This window comes from Danio aesculapii, chromosome 5 (genome assembly GCF_903798145.1).
Source record: "Danio aesculapii chromosome 5, fDanAes4.1, whole genome shotgun sequence".
Taxonomy (NCBI): Eukaryota; Metazoa; Chordata; class Actinopteri; order Cypriniformes; family Danionidae; genus Danio; species Danio aesculapii.
This window is the reverse complement of record NC_079439.1, coordinates 45,617,292-45,642,353: the sequence shown is the minus strand read 5'-3', so window position 1 is coordinate 45,642,353 and position 25,062 is coordinate 45,617,292. Positions and strand designations below refer to the sequence as shown.

At 38.3% G+C, this 25,062-nt stretch overlaps 1 protein-coding gene across 1 annotated transcript in view; it reads right to left on the bottom strand.

The window, feature by feature from the left end:
* The window catches only part of LOC130229486 (neuronal tyrosine-phosphorylated phosphoinositide-3-kinase adapter 1), a 68,330-nt gene extending 47,503 nt beyond the window's left edge, over positions 1–20,827 (bottom strand). The window contains exon 1 of the mRNA XM_056458312.1: positions 20,144–20,827. The gene's annotated coding sequence lies outside the window, so the exon portion shown is untranslated. The remainder of the gene's footprint in view (positions 1–20,143) is intronic.
* Between the last annotated feature and the right edge of the window lie 4,235 nt (positions 20,828–25,062).

Genomic DNA, 25,062 nt, shown 5'->3' with positions numbered 1-25,062 from the left:
CTTATTGTGTTCTTAATGTATTGCAGAACCCTTCTAGTGCTGTTGAGTTGGGATATGGGTAGGGTTAGGGACAGGTTTAGTGGTATGGGTAGGTTAAAGAGTGGGTTAAGGTGTAGGGATGGTCAACAGTGTAATTACAAATGTACTTACAGAAATTAATTACAGATGTATTTACATGCACATATTTAATCAAGCATAAGTACAATGTAAAAATATGTACTTACACTATAAGCACATTGTAATCAATTACTAATATCAGTGTTATTACATATAAGTTAAGGCCAGTGCTTAGTTTAAGCCGGATCTTGCCAGATCCTGTTCTGGGAATTGTCAGAAATTCGTGTTTTGCGTTGCGGTATTTATTCTAACTGACCCGGCACTAACTTTTGTGTGGTGGATACCTGCATGTGTGTGTGTGTGAGTGAGAGAACGTGAATGAGTCTGGGTGAAAAACAGCGAGCAAAGCGGTGTTGACTGTGTGAGTGCGCACACAAAGCTAGTCACTTTCGACCAATCAGCTTTCTTACGTTTACAATCACTCTCATTGTTTGGTGATTATTGTATGAGTGAGCAGCGAAAATAAATAATGGCATTTTTTTAAACCACAAGTAAATCTGATAATGAGCCTGATGAAAAGAGATCTTGAGAAGATGAAACTGCATGAATGGATCAGGATAGCAGGAGACAAAAGCAAAGCAATCTCAAGTCAGCCAGAAAACATGACGGAAGAGGTAACTGTGGACCATTCTTGAAGATTGGACTCAGGGAGTCATTTTCGCTTGGCACATAATAGTGAACTGAATGTCAGTGGTGTTAGTAAACTGGATATTTATGTTTCATACCATTTATGTTTGTAGTTCCATGTTTGTTTGTTTGTTCTTTAGCCATTGTTCACCCATTACATTATATTGCACTAAATAATTGAAGACTGTATTGTATATTTGTATTAACTATTTAGTAACGTCATATTCCGGGAAAACTGTGACTGTGTGGCGGACGTTGGTCACGGTAACTTTTACTTCCTGGTTTTGTTCCAGAAATGATCCATTTACAAATTAAGCACTAGTCAAGGGCCCTTAATATAAAGTGGGACCATAAATCCAACCTTCACAAGAAACCTGAGGCAAATGTTTAATTTAAAAATACCATCTTAACTATTTACCACGATTCAAGAATTTTGAATTATGAGGACCCAAGTTATGTCCATGTAAACCACCCTAATAGTACAACAATGTCACACCCATGTCATTACACATATTTCGTCCTCATAAACCAGTACATACACACAGACGCACATCTAAGCACATTACATTTCTTCAGGCATTTCATTACAGGTGTAACAACAAGTGAAAACACACATGCACACACGTGTTCATATAGATGTGTGGGTCATAAGGTCAGTTCATTCAGATCATTTAAGAACAGATGGGATATGCACATATCATATACACCCACACAAATATACACCCACACAAATATACACACACACACACACAGAACAATACATCCACACAGAATAAACAAACACCCACACAGCAATAAAAATCGCAGACTTCACCCGAAATCACAGCTTTACCCAAAATCTGTGTGTGCAGGCGTGTGTGTGTGTGTTTGTGAAGTCGCATAAGCCGTCCCTCACTTATTGTCCTGTCCCTCTACACTGCACCTGGCTGTTGTCATGGTGACCGGCCAGCTGCCGCGTTGGCAACTGCTCTCCTGTCACTTCAGAAGCTCGGCGCTCTCGTGCCGAACGACAGAGTCAATGAGACACACAGACAGAGATGAATTAGACTTAAACACAGAGACGAACAGGGGAGACAGAAAGGTGGAAATAGTGAGGAAGGAGGGCGGAGACCATATTTAAGAGGTTAAGGAAGGTTAAAGAGTCTGGCAGAAGATGCTTAGAAAGATGAAGGGAAGGCAGAAATGAGCAAACAGACAGATGAGAACAGACAGATGGGAATAAAGGTGCCAAGAATAACAAAACAAAGGGGCTTCCACAGTGATGCCATTGAGGAACATTTTAGTTCCCTAAAGAACCTTTTAGTGATAAGTTCTTCAAGCATCTAAAACAATTCCAGCATCTGAAATCCAGTGGGAATCTTTAGTAGAATAAAATGGTTCCAGGCATCTTCATGGAACCATCGATGACAATAAGGAACCTTTATTTTAGGAGTGACAAGTGAAGAAGGATGACCGGGGGAGACAATGAATACGGGAGCGGGAACGAAAAACAGACGGAGAGGGAAGGAAGTGTGTTGTCGGGATGGGGGAGGGATGTGAAACCACATCTCTCACACCAGTCACTGTGTGCGGTCTCCTAGCAACACTGTCTGCTGCCGTCCACATCCCTCTCTGTCTGTCTCGTCTTCTAGCTCACTGTAGTTTGCGTGTGTGTGTGTGTGTGTGTGTGTGTGTGTGTGCGTATGCATGTTCTCTTTGCTTTATCAAACTCACTCGATCTGCTATTTGCTTTTAAATTACACTCGGCAGCTTAGGCAGAGATGAAGTCAAAGACAGGGAAAAAGACAGATGCAAGCGAGGACGCATGCATGCTGGGAGTGCCACCCACAGGGAAATCAGTGGGTCCATACATACCACAACACCTGTGCTCATGTGTTAGCGACGTGTGCTCTGTGTGATTAGGGATAAACCTTATTCAGGTGTGGCAATCAAGACACAGTGCTTGTGTGGGGTAAAATATAATGGCAAAGGTTTTCACACTGTCTTCAATAACTCACCTGACATTCCTGTGTGGAACATTAAAGGTGCTGCATGCAAGTTTTTGACTCTTCTAAAGCATAAAAATACCAGAATATGTTTGCAGATATTTAAGAAACATGCATAGTGAACATTCTTGTTTATCTGAAAAACAATGCTTAAGTCAGATATTCTGCTTTGCCGGTTCGGGTGTCTCTGTTTTGGTAATTTTAACCTGCCCAATGCCAGTTTAGCCAAATATATTTCATATATCTCCACACTACCACACTTCATTATTATTATTATTGTAAATTTTTTTGTTAGCTGGATATTAGAACTGAATTTAGAAATAGTTTTGAAACAAATCTTTGCGCTTAACAAACAAAATTAAATATCTAATCGATGTCTTCAGTGGAGTGAGTTTCCATCACTTGCTTATTCACGAACGTAAAGGACTAAAGTAAAGAGTAAAAGTAAAATAAAGAGAAAGTAAAGAGGTCCAATGGAGGAGGCTCGTTATTTATCCTCGTACTGCAAATGGTCTGTTTTACTGTTTTCTCGCTAGTGAAGTGTTCAGTTTTTCCACTTACAAAGTCCACCATGTAAATAGCAAATGCATCATGGTGCGACACAACTCTTAAAGGCAACAGGAGATGAGACTCTGATTGGCTTAATGCACGTTATGTTCAAAACACACCCAAAACTCATTAAGAGAATAAGCACAACCCTGTGAGACCATGTGCCAGGGCGAAAAAGTGTATTTTTCCGTCCTTAAAATAGCAAAAGTGGATTTGGACACACCCTTAATGCTTTTGTGCCATGCGATATAGACTTTGTGCCTAGATCATTAAAAGCCCTTAGACTTTAAAACACCGCAAATGACCGAAAACCTTGGTGGAAATTCTGATTCTTATTGGACGTTATCCTTTTCCTCTCTTGTCTCTCAGCATTAGTATTTATTTTCAGCTCTAGGTTCATCTAACAGCACCTCCTGTAGATGTGGGGATGAAAATAGTAAAGTCCAATCTGATTGGTCAGATCTGAATATGAACGAACTATGCATACAGAACACAAATGCTTGTCATATAAAATGTATTCAATCTACTGCGTTTCACTGTGACTTGGATATCGCATATACTATTATCACAATAACAATTATTTTGCAATATATTGTCCAGCCCTTAAAGAAGATATTTTGAGAATTGTCTCAATGTGTTTTTTTGTCCATACAATGTCAATTCAAGAGTTTTCACTTAGCCGATGTTTGACTGAATGAAGCGTATTTGGCGTGGTGTCACGGGGAAGAGCTCTAAACTTGGAAGATTCTCGAGCCCAGGGCGAGAGGGGTCAGAGCTCAGGCCCAGTCCTGCAAAAACTCCCCATTCACTTCAACAGAAGGCGGAAGGGGGTATGGAGTCAGGGTGGTGGAGGGATGCTGAAAAACCAAAACATGGCTGAGGTATGATGATTTGGTTATTTTTAAGGATTCTTCTTACTGATGGGATGGACGTAAGATTGCTATTGCAAGACTAGATGTGTCAATTTTAAATTATAAATGTGATCTTTATAAACAGTTTTCGAGAGAAGCATGTGCATGACATGCTTCTCTCAAAATTTGTTTATAAAGTTCCCTAGAAACCAAGATTCAAACTATTATGTTCCACAGAAAAAGTAGCAAGTCAACATGAGGATTATATATGGTGACAGAATTGTAATTTTTGAGATATAGACTGAAGTCATTCATAGTCATTCGTTCATTTATTTTCCGTCAGCTTAGTCCCTTTAATTCATTCCCTTTATTCATCAGAGGTTGCCACAGCGGAATGAACCGGCAACTTATCTGGCATATGTTTTACGCAGCAGATGCCCTTCCAGCAGCAACCCAGGACTGGGAAATATCCACACACATACACTACGGCCAATTTAGTTTATTCAATTCACTTACTCTAGCGCATGTCTTTGGACTGTAGGGGAAACCAGAGCACACTGGAGAAAACCCACGCCAACATGGGGAAAACATGTAAACTCCACACAGAAATGCCAACTGGCCCAGCCTGGACTCGAATCAGCAACCTTATTGTTGTGAGGCGACAGTGCTAACCACTGAGCCACCGTGTCGCCCACTTAAAAAAAAAAAAGGATAAATCAGAATGTTTGCACATTGGCCATAATGTGTGGTCAAGCTTTTACATAATTTATATCATGACTCAGTCATGCTACAGTTCTACAGTCATAGCAGATTAAACAAATGTTTATCCTTGACTAAATTCTTCCACACAAAACTGATAAAATGTCCATTTATTGGTATTACAATCAGATAATATAAATCACTGTTTGAATCATGCACTGCATGATTTCTCTTCATTCTTCTGTGTGTATAAAGGCATTTATTGAGTATTGTACTACCTGATAACCGTACAATTCTGCCACATAAACACAGTCATTTCTGATAATCACATTGCTTTTATTTGTGCAGTAGAAACCTGCCTATTCTCTAAAGTGGCTTTGAAATTATGTGCATCATGAAAATATATGTTTGGAAAAAATGTATATATGCAATCATATAATTCTAAGAGAAATCTGTGTAATCAAGAGTTTTGTATGAAAATTTCCTGAAGTATTTTCCCATATATTCAGGTTGATCACGTAAATCACACCAAACTGACTGACCCTGGACCACATAACCAATCATAAGGGTGAATTATTGGAAATTGTTATTTATTATCATCTGAAATTGGAGATTACGCTTTGCATTGATATATGGTTTATTAAAAAAAAGCACAATATTTGGCAGAAATATAACCGTTTAAAATGTGGACACAATATGGAGACGTATGTATGTATGCATGTATGTATTTATATAAGTAAGAAAGTATGTATGAATGAATGAATGAATTAAAATGAAAAAAAAAAAAAACCTAAATGCCATTATTGTATGAAATCAAGTGTATCTGACAGCATACAGCAGTTTTATTAAAAACATGTCTATACATGTAACAATAAAGTCCCACAATGATCCGAATGTGATCTTGGGAATGCATTTGATTTTAGCCTAGCAGAGTGTGATTTCTCTTCATCTTTCAACAAGCCCTTCTGTAAAACATATGGACTCAATGTCTCCAGTTCCTTTCACTGTACAAAACCTACTGACCTAATCAAGAGCTCACAATCATGACTCCATACCACCACACTTTGTTTTTAAAGCATCAAATAAATAAATAAATAGTTCAAATAAACAAGAACATTCATCGGAATGAGAATAACTATGTAAAGTGACAGAAACTTAAACATTTATTTCGGAAAATTTATTTTGTCACTTTTTTTTGTGATTCAATTTTTTAGTTTGGATCGTGTCCAGGGCTTATGACCTATACTGCAGTCCGCCACCCGGGGGCGATTAAAATGTTCTGGCCTTACTTTTCAGGACAAGTGAAGTGAAGCACACTTGCTGCCCCTATTGAGTGAGATCAAGTCACTGTGCTATGCTTCATACTACAAGCGTCCCTAATAAAGAAACAATTCGAGCTTCTGTCCTGGCAATTGGTGGCCCTGCACCTAATGACATCCGGTGCCCATTAAGTCTTGCAGACTGTTTTCCGAACGTGTGTCTGTTATGAAACAGTTTGGTCTCCCATTAATCATTTCAGCTTACAAAATGTTTATTGATTAAACATGATGCACGTGAAAATTAAATAAATCGCTAACTACAGCAGAAAATTCAAACACACATTAATGTGAATAATAAGTATAAAGTTATTGTATATATATGCATCCAGTGTCTTTAATTTTGATGTAACCTACTTTTCAGCAAAACTAAATGCAGTTAATAATTGTGAATAGTACATCTTTAATAATAAGCCAAATAAAAAAAGACAAAGACGTGGTGTTTTGTGGAGGTTAAAACTATTACAATATAAATAATTATCTATAATATTCGCAAATACCCATATGCAAGCAAAATCAGTAGGGATGCTCTGATTTCTTGTCATGGTGACTGGCCAAAACCGAGTACTGATTTCTTGTCATGGTGATTGCCTGATACCGAGTACCAATATCTTGTGATGGTGATTGGCCAATACCGAGTATCAATTTATTGTCATGGTGATAGGCTGATACCAAGTACCGATTTCTTGTCATGGTGATAGGCTGATACCGAGTACCGATTTCTTGTCATGGTGATTGGCTGATACAGATTACTAATTTCTTGTCATGGTGATTGGCCGATACCAAGTACCAATTTATTGTCATGGTGATTGGCTGATACAGAGTACTAATTTCTTGTCAAGGTGATTGGCCGATACCGAGCACCGATTTCTTGTCATGGTGATTGCCTGATACCAAGTACTGTTTTTTTTTATCATGGTGATTGGCCGATACCAAGTACCGATTCTAATGCCTCAAGCTTTATGTAACTTTGGCAATGTATAAAGCACATTTTCCCTCCAAGTATGATATTTAAGTAAATATCTCTCCTTACCTAAGATACTAAATTGAGGATTCTTCATATAATTCTATATAATATTATTACTGCATATAATCTTAAACATGTCTCTTATAACTATTTAGTGTGTACAGAAGCAGCTTTACAGGAAATAATAGATAATATGCAGGAGATATGCAGAGCTTCCGGGAGAAGTCATATGGTTGGACACTAGATGGGGCTGGTTGCTCCGCTCACGTCACAGCAGCTTAAAACAATGGATATACAATAGTTGCGACAAAGAGACCATCACTCGTGCGAGTCGTGCCAATAAACTGTATAAACAGTGGTCGCTCCAAATCTGTATATATTTTAGCTGCTATGATGCATGTGCAGCGATTGCTCACGCCCCCACCCATCATTTACCTCCTCACATGTTGTAGCTGCTGCATGTATATGCTAGGTGTGCACGTGCGTCTTCCTCTGCTTGTAAACTCATGAACAAACCCATGCGATCGGTTCATAAGATCGGCTGGATTGGAGAGTACCGATCGAATCGTCAAATATGATTATCAGCCGATACCGATCTCTAGCCTAAAAATCACTGATGTACACATTCAATAAATGAAGACGCTTTGAAGTGACACTAAAGAAAGTGAGAATATAACCTTTCCTTGCATTCCATTTATCCTATCACATCACTTTCTTGTATCATTCCCTCACATCTTGATGGGGTGGAGCTAAGATGCGAGGAAAAGAAGCAAGAAGAGGGAAGCACAAATACGAATTGAGAAGCAGCACCCAATGAAGTGAGCTCCATGCAAACTTCTACCCAAGAGTCAAAGCAACGTCACATCTTTAGCTCTACCACCTTTTATTCACTTTCATAAAGTCAGCAAGAAATTAAAATTAAGTTTTTTTCTTTTTTTCCATATTGTAAAGTACATCCGAGGGAAACATAGGGTGATTCATGATTTTGTCCTTACTGATTGTATGATTTGAAATGTATGTTGCCAACTAAATGAAAAAACAATTGACAATTGGACCATAGCAGTGCAGTAACTAGACATGCACTGATAGTTCCGCCCTAAAGGCATTCCATGTGACCAGAAGTGAAGAAAAGCTGGTTTGAGGGGGCAGGGAATGTTATAATATCCGATTAAAGATTATGAGGGCAAATTAATTTTAAGTACACAGATACATCGTTTATAATAAACACTACTATAAACAAATAAAGATAACAATACTTTAACCATTCCCACCCAACTATATCTCAAAAGTTTTCCTGTAATATAATGATGAAACATAATTTGACATTTTATTTAACGTTATTTATTTAATTGCAAAAAGAGCTTGGTTTATTGCTGAGGGTAGTTAATTATTATGCAATCTGTGTCAATGTCTATGTCTATCTCTACGTGTCTGGTTATATAATTTAATGCATTGTTAAGTTCTGTTACTTAAAAAGATTTGAAAGCTATATCTGAAAATCAACAAATTTAAAACAAAAAATGTCATGTTATTATTAATTAATTAATTGTATTTATTTATTTATTTTGAGGGAGGCATAACTTGCAGTTGGTGTAATGTGCACGACACAATGCCTTCTTAATCGCTGGCTTAGTGTAGTGTTATTTGGTGTGTGTGTGTGAATGCTCTGTGTTCATGCTGAGACACTGACCTGCTCTGACCATTTAATTTTAGCCTTGTTAAATAAGATAAGGTTTTACTTGATAAGATGACAAGAATAATGCAAAATGTGGTTGTTTTTAATTAGCCATCATTTTGTGGTTGGGATACCAGCTCCGCCTTATTTTTAGCAAGAAAAAAAAAACGAGTCTAAAAGTCTTAAACATTTAAATTTTGTTTATCAGAGTCATTGTGTTATCATAATGTTCTCCAGCCGATGGTTTTACAAAAAAGTATTTTTTTTTTAAATCATTGGACCCTTTAGACATTTACTTAAATATTTACTTAAAGTGCCTGCTTGATATTATCACTCTACTATAAAAGATCTGGGTGTCATATTAGACAGAATTATTATTGGACAAAATTAGACATTAGACATTAGAATAATATTAGTCATATTAGACAAAAATTGCCTTCTTTCATCTGAAAAATATTGCTAAGTTATGAAGTATGCTATCCATATCAGATGCAGAAAAGCTAGTCCATGCTTTTATGACTTCTAGGCTGGATTACTGTAATGCTCAGTTTGCTGGCTGCCCAGCATCCTCTACTAATAAACTTCAGCTAGTACAAAATGCAGCTGCCAGAGTTCTTACCAGGTCTAGAAAATATGATTATATCACCCTGATTTTATCCTCCTTACACTGGCTGCCTAGCTGAAAAATCAGTTCCGTATTGATTTTAAAATATTGCTTCTTACCTACAAAACTTTAAATAATCTAGCTCCTGTTTATCTAGCCAACCTTCCGTCTCGCTACAATTCAATCCGCTCTTTAAGATCTCAAAACTTAGGGCTTCTGGTAGTACCTCGAACAGCAAAGTTGAGTAAAGGGTATCGAGCCTTCTCATTTATAGTACCTAAACTCTGGAATAGCCTTCCTGATATTGTGCCAGGCTTAGACACACTCTCGCAGTTCAAGACTAGATTAAAGCCCTATCTTTGTAGTAAAGCATACACTCAGTGCATCACTTAGCGGTATGATACATGAATAGTATAGTATGAATAGTAGCTACGGTAATTATTCTCTATTTCCACCTGGGGATACTCATCCTGAGGCCCTCAGAGACAATGCAGCACCACTGATTCGATCCAAGACCAGCGACGAGATGATCCCAAGGTTTCCATAATCCTGGACCAGGCTGTATCCTGAGCAGCTGCTGTGGTGGTCATGGAGGAGTGGAGAGCATGAGACTGATTCCTGTGTCTCATGCTCTCATGCTGTCCGGGGACAGACGAGTCTCGCTGACGTCCAGCTTCTCCAGCGTCTAGACAGCAGCTCTGCACAAGATGTTTGGCCATAAAAGAAATGGTCTTGCCCAACTGAGCCTGGTTTCTCTTGAGGTTTTTTAATTCTTCCTTTTCGCCAATTGGTGAAGTTTTTTTCTCACTGCTGTGGCCAGTGGCTTGCATTGTTTGGGATCTGTAGAGCTGCGCATCGATGGATTTGCTCTTCAGTGTTTTGACTCTCAGTAGTGATTACTAAACCACACTGAACTGAGCTAAACTGAACTTAAACTCTGAAAACTGGACTGACACTGTTTCAATTTACTATGATCTTCTATGTGAAGCTGCTTTGACACAATCTACATTGTAAAAGTGTATACAAATAAAGGTGAATTGAATTGAATATCGTAAGTTAATAATTCATTAATAATTTGATGGCACATTCACATATTCATCATGACACGCGGATGCTGGATGAATGACCAAATTACATGGACATAAATATGTACAAATATTTACACTAATGATTAGGCATATACTTTTACACAAAGAGATTATAAATATTAATAGAATTCTTTAATGTTTTAATTACATTTTTTGTAGCTCAGTCCACATTACATCCTCATCTATGAACCCAAAAAATGAAATAATATTATTATCATAATTATATTGGCTGAGTTTATTATCGTTGTTATTGGTGGTGGCGGTATATTACTAATACAATGAAGACAGGCATATAACAACAGTATCATAAAATATCCAATGAATATTTGATAATACATTTTTTTTCCACAACACATCTTAAACTCTTTCCTTTTAAATATAAAAGCTTTTAACATTTAAGATTTACTTCGTTTGGAGGAATACTTGTGAAATGCTTTAAACACCTATCAAATAAAATGGTGGAAAATCTGCCATCGTGTAAAGAACATTGCGTTCTCAAACGTACATCAAACCCACACAATATGCAAAGATTTGCTACATTTACTGTGAATAAAGCAGCTCAAGATGGTGAAAACACAGGATGATCTTAATAACACCAAGATCCGTTTTATTATCATTCAGCCCCATTGAGTGATTTTTTTTCATTCAGCACAATAAATTAGCAGCTTTCCATCAGCTCATGAACCCCTGCAGTTCCCTCACGATCCCCCAGGGGTTCACCAACCCCCGTCTGGGAAACCCTGCTCCGTCTGTCAGCTAATGCAACACCTCACAGCACCTGAAATCACAGCTTGTAGACAGGTGACATCTCTCTGTCTGCAGCATTCACACGGACACCATGTGCATTCTCTTTCACATACATCCACACACCTTTCGGCCAATAGACATAAACACTAGGGCTGCACAATATACTGCAATGTATGCATCTGCAACAGTCACAGGATGTGCAATGTTGAGTTGGGATTATATTTCAGAAAGAGCCACAGTTTAGAACACGCGTGTTTTGTGGAGTGACTGCAGAGATATAATAAAGCCATAATAAACCATATCATAATAAAGTGAAAGTTCATTATTTTGAATGTGTTTTCAAGACCTGTGTGAGCATTTTGAGAGGAAGCAGAGGTTCTTAAACTCATTCCTGGAGGTCCGGTGTCCTGCAGATTTTAGCTCCAACTTGCCTCAACCCACCTGCAAGGATGTTTCTAGAAAGCCTAATAAGAGCTTGATTAGCTAGCCTAGGTGTGTCTGACTGGGGTTTGAGCTAAAATCTGCAAAACATCAGACCTCCAGGACCGAGATTGACAATCCCTGGTTTAAAGCATTCAGGCACAAGATATTGTACCATTTGTAACTTTTGTACAGGCTAATTTCATACAATTATTATAGATGTTGAATTATAGACTGTATGCCAGTGTTCTTTTAATTGACGAAAATTATGACAATTTTTACAGATGAAAACTTAAGAAAAAATAAGTGATGATGATGATGATAACTATAATAAAAAATATACTGGCATTTTTGTTTGCTAAAAAAAAAAAAAAAAAATTATCAAGAGGAAAATATGAGTGGGGGACATTTTTATGTAAAATATCCAATCATACGGTGTTATTTTGATTCATTCATTTTCTGTTTGGCTTAGTCTCTTTATTTATCAGGGGTGACCACAGCGGAATAAACTGCCAACTTATCCAGCATATGTTTTACACAGCGGATGCCCTTCCAGCCGCAATGCAACACTGGGAACGGTGTTATTTTACATTTTATTATTCAATATCTGCACCTTAATACTGTTTGACTGTCAAGAAACCCAAAAAAGCACTGCTAATTTTACTTTTATCTATGCACTATTCTATTTATCTCTGCTTATAACTTGTTAAATATATTTCATGCATTATTCACTCTCCTGCAAAATAATCCTAATCAATCTAAATTGATAAATTATTTCCAAATAAAATTTAGCAGTTCAAAAAGGTGTGAAAGCTTTAATATTTGAAAATTAAACTTTAACTGCATTTATTTTGAGGGAGGCCTAACTTGCAATAGGTATAACATGAGGAAATATCCAATCATACGGTGTTATTTTACATTTTACTATTCAATTTCTGCACCTTAATACTGCTCAACTCCCCTATTCACTATTCAATTTAACTCTGCTTGTAATTTAATTATTATATTTAAGCATTATTCACTCTCCTAAAAAAATCATCCCAATCAATCTAAATGAATGAATAATTTATTTCCAAATAGAGCAATTTAAATAATCTGGTGAAATTGCATTCATATTGCAATATAAAAATTGCAGAAAAGCTAAATATTGCAATGCCTAATTTTTCCAATGTCGAGCACTACTAAACACCATTTTAAATTTGTGCATCTCAAGACATATTTGCACTCATCAGCCACTTTATTAGGTACACTTGTCTAACTGCTCATTAACGCAAATTTCTAATCAGCCAATCACATGGCAGCAACTCAATGCATGTAGACATGTTCAAGACGATCTGCTGCAGTTTCAAATGGAGCATCAGAATGGGGAAGAAAGGTGATTTAATTGACTTTGAACGTGGTGGTTGGTCTGAATATTTTAGAAACTGCTAATATATTGGGATCTATTGGGAAAGAGAAAATATCCAGTGAGCGGCAATTCTGAGGGTGCAAATGCCTTGTTGATGCTAGAGATCAGAGGAGAATGGCCAGACTGGTTCCAGCTGATAGAAAGGCAACACTCACTCAAATAACCACTCGTTACAACAGAGGTATGCAGAGGAGCATCTCTGAACGCACAACACATCCAACCTTGAGGTGGATGGGCTATAGCAGCAGAAGACCACAGCGGGTGCCACTCCTGTCAGCGAAGAACAGGAAACTGAGGCTACAATTCGCACAGGCTGATTGGAAAAACATTGTCTGGTCTGATAAGTCTTGATTTCTGCTGCGACATTCGGAATGTAGGGTCAGAATTTGGCATCAACAACATGAAAGCATGGTTCAGGCTGGTGGTGGTGGTGTAATGGTGTGGGGGATATATTCTTGACACACTTTGGGCTCATTAGTACCAATTGAGCATCGTGTCAATGCCACAGCCTCCCTGAGTATTGTTGCTGACCATCCCTGTATGACCAGAGTGTACCAATCTTCTGATGCCTACTTCGACCAGGATAACGCACCATGTTCACTGTACTCAAATGGCCTCCACAGTCACTATCTCTCAATCCAATAGAGCACATTTGGGATGTGGAGGAACGGGAGATTGGCATCGCGGATGTGCAGCCAACAAATGTGCAGCAACTGCGTGATACTAGCATGTCAATATAGACCAAAAACTCTAAGGAATATTTCCAGTACCTTGTTGAATCTATGCCATAAAGGATTAAGGCAGTTCTGAAGACAAAAGGGGGTCCAACCTAATACTAGTAAGGTGTACCTAATAAAGTGGCCAACAAGTGTATGTATATCAAGTCAAGACTCTCCATAACCCAAGTAACATCAGTTTTATTGACATTTGATGCCCTCGATTTTAGGCTAAATTTGACCCACACACCTTTACCACATATCAACAACACGCTCAATAGATGATTAATATTTAATGAAGTCTAGACTAAAAATAACCTGCTTTCTGGCTGTCCTGCCATCCAAATTTCCACCTCACACGAATCTGAGAAGCTATTCTGCATCTCTGGGAAGCGAAAACAGAAATCTGGACTCAAACTGCGGTCTGTCTGTCCCTATCGAGAGAGGGAAGCAGTGTCTGATTGCGCCGTCTGGAAAACACCCATACACACAAGCTCTCGCACACTGAGCACTGCAGCAGACTGCCAATTAGCGAAGAACCGTGGAGGAGCAAGCGCTTCTTCGCATCTGAACATGTGTCCAAGTGTGTTTAGTCGAAACAAAGTGCACCATCACCAGGGATTACCAAGTATTTGCCTTATTCTGCAAGCTGACAAAACACATCTCATCATCCCGCTTCTGAATCACTCCTCCGTTCCTCTGCCGTTTCACAGTGTTCTTCTTCGGCTTTCCGCATCCAATTTTCACTCGCTCTCACTTTATTCACGGAAGCACTCACTGACCTCCTCTTCCCCCTCCTTCTCGCTTCACTCCTTTCCTTGTTCTCTCTCTTTTTCTCCTAGTTTGCCCTTGGCTTCATGATGCTTGCTGGAATCTGCAGTAATCAAGGTGACACGATACATACACATGCATGCCGATACATATGCAAACACGTATGCAGACAAAAACCAACACGTTTTTGCATGTCTTTTGTATGTGGAATTGCGAAGGTGATGCAATGGAAAAAGGAAACAGACAAATATTGGAGGATATTACTGAATCCATGTGTTTTGGGTTATGATTGTACGTACAGTGATGTACAAACTCGTTGCAGACAAAACCATACACACACACACACACACACATGCTAAATGTGGGCAGACTGTGGAGTAACGGACCCCTTCCCTTGCTTATCCCAAGGGACGACTTTGTTTTGAGTATTGCTTTGTATGTGGTGGAAATCTGTGTGCACATCTGTTTCATGTGCTGAGCATGTATAAGAACAAAAAAAACCTTGTGTGTGAGTGTGTGTCTGCATGTGTGCTCAGAGGTAAGATGAGGACAGGGAAGTGGGTGCCGTGATGACAGAAGCAAAAATATTTTCTCTGCTCAAGACCTAAAGGCTACGCACCTACACATACATGCTTTACGCATAACAACAGCCTCATGTACTCCCACAGCCTCATCGGCAGGCCTCAAGTACACCATTACGACTGTAATCTCGTATTGTACTGGACCATTTAGCATTATTATGCTAATAAAATAAAATTCTTGATATAAAATGTATTATAAATTTTTTGTGACATTAATTAATTTATTATCACCTGGAACCTGAACAAAACATTCCTTTCATTGATGTATGATGTTATGATAGAACAATAGTTGGCAGAGATAAGATATGATGAGGACTTCGAGGACAACACGTAGACTTAATACACAAATACACTCCATTAAACATACACATAGACATCACCTATATGTAATAAAATTGCAGGTTAACTATGTCTGTATATAATAACTTCTATTTGATTGTAAAGTCAATTAATTTGATTGTAATGCAATAATAATGAGCACCTTTTGAAAAGCTGTTTTGAAACAATAATTATTGTAAAAAGCGCCATACAAATCAACTTGAATTAAATTGAGATTATTCATTTTAAAAGATCAACTATTATTTTTAAGATCAACTATATTAAAACATGGAATCTGAGGGTTATATATATATATATATATAACAAAATAGTTTTAATAACTTATTTCTAATAACTGATTTATTTTATCTTGATCATGATGACAGTAAATAATATTTGACTAGATATTTTTCAAGACACTTCTATCGACTTAAAGTAACATTTAAAGGCTTAACTAGGTTAATTAGGTTAACTAGGCAGGTTAGGGTAATTAGGCAAGTTATTGTTTAATGATGGTTTGTTCTGTAGACTATCGGAAAAATATATAGCTTAAATAACTAATAATTTTGACCTTAAAATGGTTTTAAATGAATTAAAAACAGTTTTTTTTTTCCTCGCCGAAATAAAACAAGACTTTCTCCAGAAGAAGAAATATTATCAGACATACTGTGAAAATTTCCTTGCTGTTAAACATCATTTTGGAAATATTTTAAAAAAAGAAAAAAAAAAAAAATTCAAAGGGGGGCTAATAATTCTGATTTCAGCTGTATATAAGTGATAATCATTCTTCTTTCTGTTCAACATTAACAAACCAATTATAGCACCATCTGTAAGAAATATTCACACCACTGAATGGGAATCACTCCTACAAAGTGCAGTATAAGGTAAGTCGCTCTGCCCCAGTTGTGAAGGACTCCCCCGGTTCACAGCATCACAGAGCCTGTGTCTGACAGATGCCAGATCCAGCCACATGACACTTCTCCCGCAAAGCAAATCCGCCAAATATTCAGTGCAGAACACACTAACACACACGCACATACACAACCAATCCAAAATCCTTGTCTTCCCCGCTAAAAGCATTAGACTCTCTGACCTGAAAATGTTTCCACGTTACACTGCAACAGATATGACATACCGCGCACCCAAGTGGAACACCGAGTGAAATATTTCTACGTAGCAGCTATTTTGGACCTACTAGACGCGGCTTGTGTGGTGAATCTCTTCAAATTCCTTCAGTAGAAACCAAGTCCGCAAATCTAACTGAAGCCATGAAATTTTAATGCCCTTCTTCTTGTTCCTTCAGTCTGTATACAAGCTATGCTCTATTGAATCTGAAACCTTGATGTTGCTCATGAGGGTCCCTGATGACGCGAGCCTCTTCTCCTCCATGTTTCTTGGCTTCTGTTCCTATTTATTTTCTTCCTGTAAAGTCCAGAGGAAAAAAAAAAAAAAAGAGCATAGTTTCCACTCACTATACGTATCGCGCTTCTCTTTTCAACTCTAAAGACAGACTAACAAGTGTGTGTGCATACGAAAATACACATATAGCTCTGCTGTCAGATGACGTCCTCAAAACCTCCATTCTGCTAAGATGCACCACTTTATAGAGGTACATCACAGCGTTATGCTTTACTAACCAAGTTATGCTTTACATTAGTATGCTAAAGCGTTTCACTAACAGAGCATTACTGTGAAATACACAGATCGCTACTCTGCCAAGCGTACAGTAAGAGTCAGTGCCTGGAGGGCTCGTTCTAATGTAAACCTAACCCAGCTTTCCCTTAATAATTCTGTCTTGCATCACATTAGCCAGCATTCATCTTTATTCATCACTACTTCTCTTCTCCACCCTTCCCAGATCTCTTTTGATTGAAGCCTGAAACAAGACATCAGGCTGATGCTCAAACATTGAGACGCTATAAAAATTCAATCCAGGAAATTTACAGCGTAAACCATGAGCCTGGATCATCCAGGCACGCAGACAGACAGACGGGACTAAAGCCCAAACCGAAAAATGAGCTTTACATGAGAACATCTGTCAGAGTCTAATCAGAAGCAAACAAACACAGCGTCTGTCCAATACACTCAAATATTCTCCTCAATTTCATTCATTCATTTTCTTTTCGGCTTAGTCCCTTTATTAATCAGGGGGTCGCCACAGCGGAATGAACCACCAACTTATCCAGCATATGTTTTTAGGCAGCGGATGCCCTTCCAGCTGCAACCCATCTCTGGGAAACATCCATACACTCATACACACACACACACTATAGACAATTTAGCCTACCCAAAGGGAAACCGAATGCAGGGAGAATGTGCAAACTCCACACAGAAACGCCAACTGACCCAGCCAAGGCTCGAACCAGTGATCTTGCTGTGAGGCGACAGCACTACCTACTGCACCACTGCATCGCCTCTCCTCAATTTCTCTTCTGATAAATCCTTAAGTCAAATGATCAAATGAAGTTCTCTTTACCTTCACAGTTGAACTGCCATTCTCTTAATTTTCTGGTACAGTTTTAAAACTATTTGCTTCTTATCTTATTAAGCTCATTATGATCCCCCTTTCCATTCTTTGCTCATCTCTCTCTCTCTGCATCTAACATGCTGTTGTCAAATGCCATTTCATCAGTGTAACAAAAACAAATTAATGGGAGCTGAGAGATGGGGTGAGCAAGAGATGGAGAGGATGGGAGATATTCTTTAAGCTGCCACTAGAAGTCACTCTCACTTTGCTCCATATGTTTGAATGCACTTGCTTTAACAGACTTTAGTGTAAAGGGTCTGTGCTGAAAATAAAAATATTAAAAATGTCAAAATTAGACAATAATAATAATCATTTATGTTGTTTATCAAACAGTGTAATATTGATTGCTCAAACATAATTCAGCTAAATGCTTCACTGCTCACATTGAAATGCATGTGATTAATTAAAATGCATGCGTGACTTAAGATGCAGGTAACCTTGAGTTGTATATGCGAATCACTCTCAATTTGAATACACCAAAAATGTCTATTTTACATCATTTATATCCACTAAAATAAACCATCAGACTGATAAATGACTACCATAAAACTGCAAGCTTTTATGGCTTTGTATTTTCAAAAAAGCACACTTGGAGACTCCAAAAGGTCACCTAAAAACTGATACTAACCCATATATAATTATATATGACTTATGTATGTGCATGTGAATCTGAGAATGTGTGTGTGCATAACCTGCTGTCCGTGTATATTGTGTGTGTGATGTTTCCAGTGCTCATTCTCATATCTATGATAAAAAAATGAAAGCAGACAAACACACACTCACCTACAATACTTGCCCACAAATAGCAAGCAAAGATAAACCACTAACACACACACACATACAGCACTTATTTAAGAGCATCACTCCCTGAAGTGTAACACATAACTGCTTGATTAATTAATAGGCTGATTGATCAACTGGACTGACTAAAGGTCTTGTCATATATTCTTGAATATTTTCAAATGTATTCAATGGTAGAGCCAGCAAAGATGACTCGGGTGTCTTCATGGCTCATTTACTAATATATCCATACTCGGTGACCAAAATGAGCAGTTATTGCTTTGGACATTTGCTAAAAAGCCATTTATGGAGGTTTTCACAGCCCCCAGACAAGGTGGGGCTGGTCTCCTCATGTCTGCAGTGTAAGTACTCCAGTCTACACCTCCGAGCCTAACTGGCTTTCCCCGCGCTTACCCCGCCTCTCGTGTTTTTAATCCGCGAATAATGTCTCCGGTGCTCAGTCTAACTTGGTGCTATTAATCACTAGCGGGAATACACAAGACGCATCCGTAGACGTCCAGGTTCACGCCACAGACATACACGCGCGCGCGCGCAGCCACGCCCCCAAATACTATCACGACTGTAATAAAATTGGCTGCAGTTGTAGCTTCTGGCACGTGCCATTGGCATTCTGATGCCACCTTCCCGCGCCGTTCATGCAGACATTACGTGAGACGAATATTTTTGGAGGCACTCCTCGTTACAACAGACCAGGTTATCCAGGGTACACAGACTGCGAATGGGTAATAGAAAAAAAAGTCAAACAACATTATGTCTGCATCGTTTAATATAACTAAAACTACTTATTATAATTCCTCACAAATCGCCATGTTTAACACATAGCGGAGTCTGAACTCTGGGGTGCTCAACACCTGAAGACGCTCCTGTAGACGCGTCACTTATACACGCTCAGATGAACACAAACCCGCTGCTTTACACACAGACACTCTTACATCCTTTACGGATCCTTTACGGGGATTTGTGGAGGAAATGTCGATGGTGTAGCCTAAGCATAGTCATCCGAGACAGATCTTTCGTTTTAAATTGGCAAACAGTCGCTATAGCGATTTCAAAATATATACAGTAGCCTGCATATATGATACATATAGACGTCTGAATTTACAGGACAACTGTTTCCAAGGCAAACGACGATCTTAAAATACAACACAAGCATTAGGTTGTAAATGAAAAATGTTTATATGTTGGCATAAACACTTGGCGTTTGGTCAATTCCTCTGTGGGAGATCGTATTACTAGCCTTCCCAGATGTTTGTAATTATATTTCCACACACAAGTCAATAGCAATATAGGTCGAATTTCCTGACAATCCGTGTGATTTAAACACACCGCCTTCAGTGTATACGTAAAACAAGTGGTGCAGAAAAAGACTGACTTACATAAACGGCGTGAAGTCGAATTGCAGAGGACAAGTACGTAGTAAAATCAGACAACAACAAATCCACGCCGGTCTGCTGACGATGACATTGCCCTCTTCATAGAGGAAAGACAGAGCTGACAGTAATTTCCAAACGTGTCATGAGAGATTAGATGCAAAATTGTACGTCGGGAGACCGAGCATCAGTGCGCTGACGGCTGACTGCTTTTTGTAAACAACATCCTCATCCTCATTCACCCTCCGCGCGGAGCTCGATGAGAAAGCGCTTCGCTATCCATGGTGCAGTTCACTGCGACGCTACAGAGAGAGAGGGAGGGAGAGAGAGAGGAAAAAAACATCCGTGCAAAGCAGGCCCATAGAACCATTCACAAATGCGGTCTGTCGGTGCCTGTACGCTAACCGAGAAGCGGCTTCACCGTAAAAGCCCGCAGATAAACGGATATGTCGGCGGTGGCGGCGCACTTCGCGCTGATATTAATATGGATATTCTTCCTGTAGAGCTGGTTGGTCACCGGAGAGGCAGATGCCGAGCCGCTGATTCCGTTGTGATGCGCGCAGAGCTCTCCTGAAATGACGTTGTATCAGGCTGCTGTTTTTGTGAAGGGAGACATTTTCTGCCCTCGCCATAGTAAATATAAATTTCACCGACTGTTGTCATGCCGTTGTTACGTTTACATTTTTATCCCTGCCCTCGCCTCCACCTTCCTGACAGCTCAGTCGACGCACGTATTTACAATTTTGACCGCGTTGGCTGTGTGCAGACGTAAGCAGTCTGTCAGCGCGAGAAAAGCGCGCCAACGAATCCTATAGCCTACTCCTCAACAACACTGAGGCATTTCTGAATATTCCATAGCATATTATTTATTATACGAACGTTTACTTGCGTACACACATGTCTTTAGCTTATTTAAATCCAGCACTCAGGCATTTTAAAGGTATATCAGCCTACTGTCAGTTGTGAGTCACCTCACCTGAACAGGTATACAGCACTTATCCACACAATCTACTATCTATCAACAGCTAGAACTCCTCATTATTGATGACAGGCCTGCTTCCCCTACACCCAGCACTCTCCCCTCTTTATCTCACTCCATCCCCACACTTCCATCACTTTATTATTATTAGATGCACCTCTCCTGCATGTGCTATATCTATGCCTCGGAGTGAGAAAGCGCTGTGATTTGAGCAAGAGACAAGCGATGAAGGAGAAATGCGAGAAGTGAGACTTGACATGGAAGACAAAAGATAAAAATAACAGTGAAGTACTCACACTTCAGGATGGCGGAGAGTCATCGTGTCATCACACATTTAATTGGAGTAGCTCATGCGCATACGGCATGAGATTGCATCACAGAAATAGTCGGGAAACTAGAATATAAACCATTGATTAGTAATGAATCACACATTGCCTTTGCACAAAAGAAGAACTTGGAATCACACTGAAAAGAGCATTTGCTGCCTCACAACATCAGCTGAGTAATGAGCAGACATGGGAACACCATTGGTGTCATTTGGTTTAATCCAGATTGTTTCTCGTAATCTGTGACCAAGCTAAAAAAAAAAAAAAAGAACAGTGCTGAACTGGCGAGGCCGTCAACAGCTAAATGAAGGTTGAGCCTGAGGTATTAAATCAGAGGCCCAGATGCAAGCTAAAAATGATAAAAGTTATGAGTTGACACTACAATCAAGCATTGTGCCATGTCGATGACTAAGTCTAGGCTAAGCCTTTCACAGCTGTTTTTATCTGCATTACATCCAATGGTTGTGTCTAACATTACTAAAGTCTTTTCATGAAATGCATATGTAAACTACTATAAATTAGCATAAGTTACTCCCTTGCTGGATATATTTTTGAAGTGGGTATAAATGACGTCTCTCATGCCTCAGACGAATATTCGGGTTTTCCACTTTGGAGAATATAAATACAGTTTACATGTACTACTGATGTTGTTTTGGTTGTTGACATTAAAAATAATAGGAAAACCCAACTGAGGTCCAAAATCCTAAATGACCTCAGCCCATATCACCTCAGAGGTATAACTAGATGGCACAAATCATTATGTTGAGGCCATTTAAATGACAACTTTTGAAGCTAGAAAACTGAAGCCATGTGACTGATCATGCTGCAACAAGACAAGGTTTCACCACAGACATTTTGAAAACTATAACAATTATTAAAATAATGTCCCATTATAAAATATATAAATATAAATAATTTATGATAATAATACGAAGTATAAGTTCTTTGTGACTTGCTATGTCCTATGTGGGATACAAAGGCATCTGCTAAATAAACTTGATAGTTAACTGACTTTATAGTTGACTTGATAGAACAGTTGATAACAGTTTCTGTCACACCAAGTAAATTGATACAACTAAGATCATACAGGTTGCAATATTTAATTTTTTTCTCAAGGAAAAACCTAATCTGTGTCCTGTCTGTATATTCCTATAAAGCAAAAATAAAAATTCAATATACACTGGTGTGAAAAAGTGGTTGCATACATCATCTCTCCAAAATTTCCAACAAGATTTAAGGTAAACGTGACTACACTCATTACTTGCAAGGTGTATGTAGGCGAGTTAAGTATTTCACTGTCATTTCTTTGCACTCCTCAATAGAACTGAAAATGACTTCCACTTCCGAATTTATAAGAGGCCTACACCATATACACAGTGGAGTAAAGTAGCAAATAACAAATACTTAAATTCCTGTAAATTAGTAGTTTCTGTCAGGAACTGTACTTTACTTTTTTTTTTTAAGTAAAGTGTTATTTTATGTGGACACATATTTTGTACTGTATCACTACTTTTACTGCACAAGTTTCATTTTCACCACTTTATGTTTAATTTTCCTTATCTACAGTGATTGACCAAGTAAGATAATCTGTCATGCGATTCTGTCCAATCTAATTGCACATAGATAAAATTGCATGACACACTTACCTCAAGACTCGAATGCTTTATAAATGTGGCAAACATACAGTGTGGATGCATTAAAAGTGTCCAAAAACACACAAAATCATTACACGCAAAAACCAAGAGACTGTTCAGACTGCATGTCACTGATAAGATGATGAAGGATTCCTACTGTATGATGACTGAAATCACCAAATAGCCTTAATAAATCTGCTACAGAATATTACGTTTTCAAATATATGCATACATTGCATGTATTCTATTAGTGCTGCACCAGCTTGCGGCACCAACTGGTAGACATTTGTAGCTTGTTAGTCAGGGTTTAGTTTAGTCTTGTGTGACCAGACCTCAAATTGATGGCTGAAGGTCTTGAAACTTTGGCTGCTTTGTATGGTCTGCCAAAGACTGCCCACAATGCTATTTGACTGACAGGTTGACCAAACTATTACGTTTTGTGCTACGTCATGTTTAGGGATGTGGAAAGGTCTGTAAAATAACAGCTGGTATGCATTTTTATTTACCAACATCTTTAAAAGTTTACAACAATGACGCATCAATAATCTAAACGATCTGTCAGCACACATATAAGAAATCAATACACTGTAATTAATTATATGACAAAAAGTCATGAAAAATGTATTTAGGTTACTTTAATGTCAGTTAATAAAGTTAACAACATCAAAAAATTGCTATGTGCAAAGTAATGATGAGCCACCTATGATGAAAATCAACTTTTGTAAGCTATTTGGACAGAACTGTCTGTATGTATAGTGTGTCCACTGTCATATTGGAGTGATATAAATGTAACAAGTCTTTTTTAATTTTTTATTTCCTGATGTTAAAATCAGACACAAAACCTATGGATATTGAGGCCCACTGCAACGTGAAGTAGGAGTGTAGTTTTCCCTGCCCACCGAATTGATTCACAGGTGCCATGTTTCTATAATAACATGTATATATAGAAAATTTTCTCGCAAATAAAGTGGGATTAAAACATACGTTGATTTCTATAAGTGTAAACATTTTTAAAACAGAGCACGTATGTTTGTAGTAAAGAGAGTAAAATCGCTATGTAATTCTCAACTGCTATAATCACCACGGCCGGATGGTGTCAGTAAACACAACACAATCTCATGGCAATTCGTAACTTTTTGATTTAGTGGCTAATTCGTATGAATTCGTATGATCTAATTCATACATTTTCGCACGATTTGCTCATCCCCCAAAGACGGTTGGGTTTAGGGGTGGGGTTAGGTGCCACGCCTCCTTTTTAAAATCATACAATTTCGCATAACTGAACTCATACAAATTCGTACGAATTAGCCACTATACTGACAAAATGTAAAATACTTATGTTTTCTCGTGAGATCAGGCTGGTAAACACGCATATATGTGTGTGTGTGTGTGTACTACAAACAGGATTTGTTTGAGACTTATCATTTTAGAAAGGCTTGAATAAACTCCACCACAAATACATGAAATAAACTTACTTGGTATTTTTGACTAATGAGCTGTATTTCAGCTTCATCCGAGTCTGTCTCTATCACTCTGCTGTTTATCTGACAGAAGGCATGATGAGAAGCAGACACACATGTGGGAGCGGTGGGCAGGGAGAAGCTGTTCATTTGGATTTAAAGCCACAGACTACAAAAACAGATACAATGTATTCAGACACCGAAACAGGCAGATTCTGGAGGCTAAAATAAAATATTTGATGGGTATTTTGAGCTAAAACTTTACAGACACATTCTGGGGACACCAAAAGCTTACCTTACATCTTGTAAAAGGGGTAAAATAAGTGCCCTTTAATACTTTTAGTCAGATTGACTGATGACTATAAAAGTTACTTTGATCCAACTATAAAACATTTAGGAGGCAAGAGGTTTTTTTTTTACAGTGTAGGACATGAAGACTTTTCTATATGGCACATTTCTATATAATGATCACAGAGACGGACATGACTGAAAGTTATGGTTTCCCTTGTTTTATAAAACTATTTTT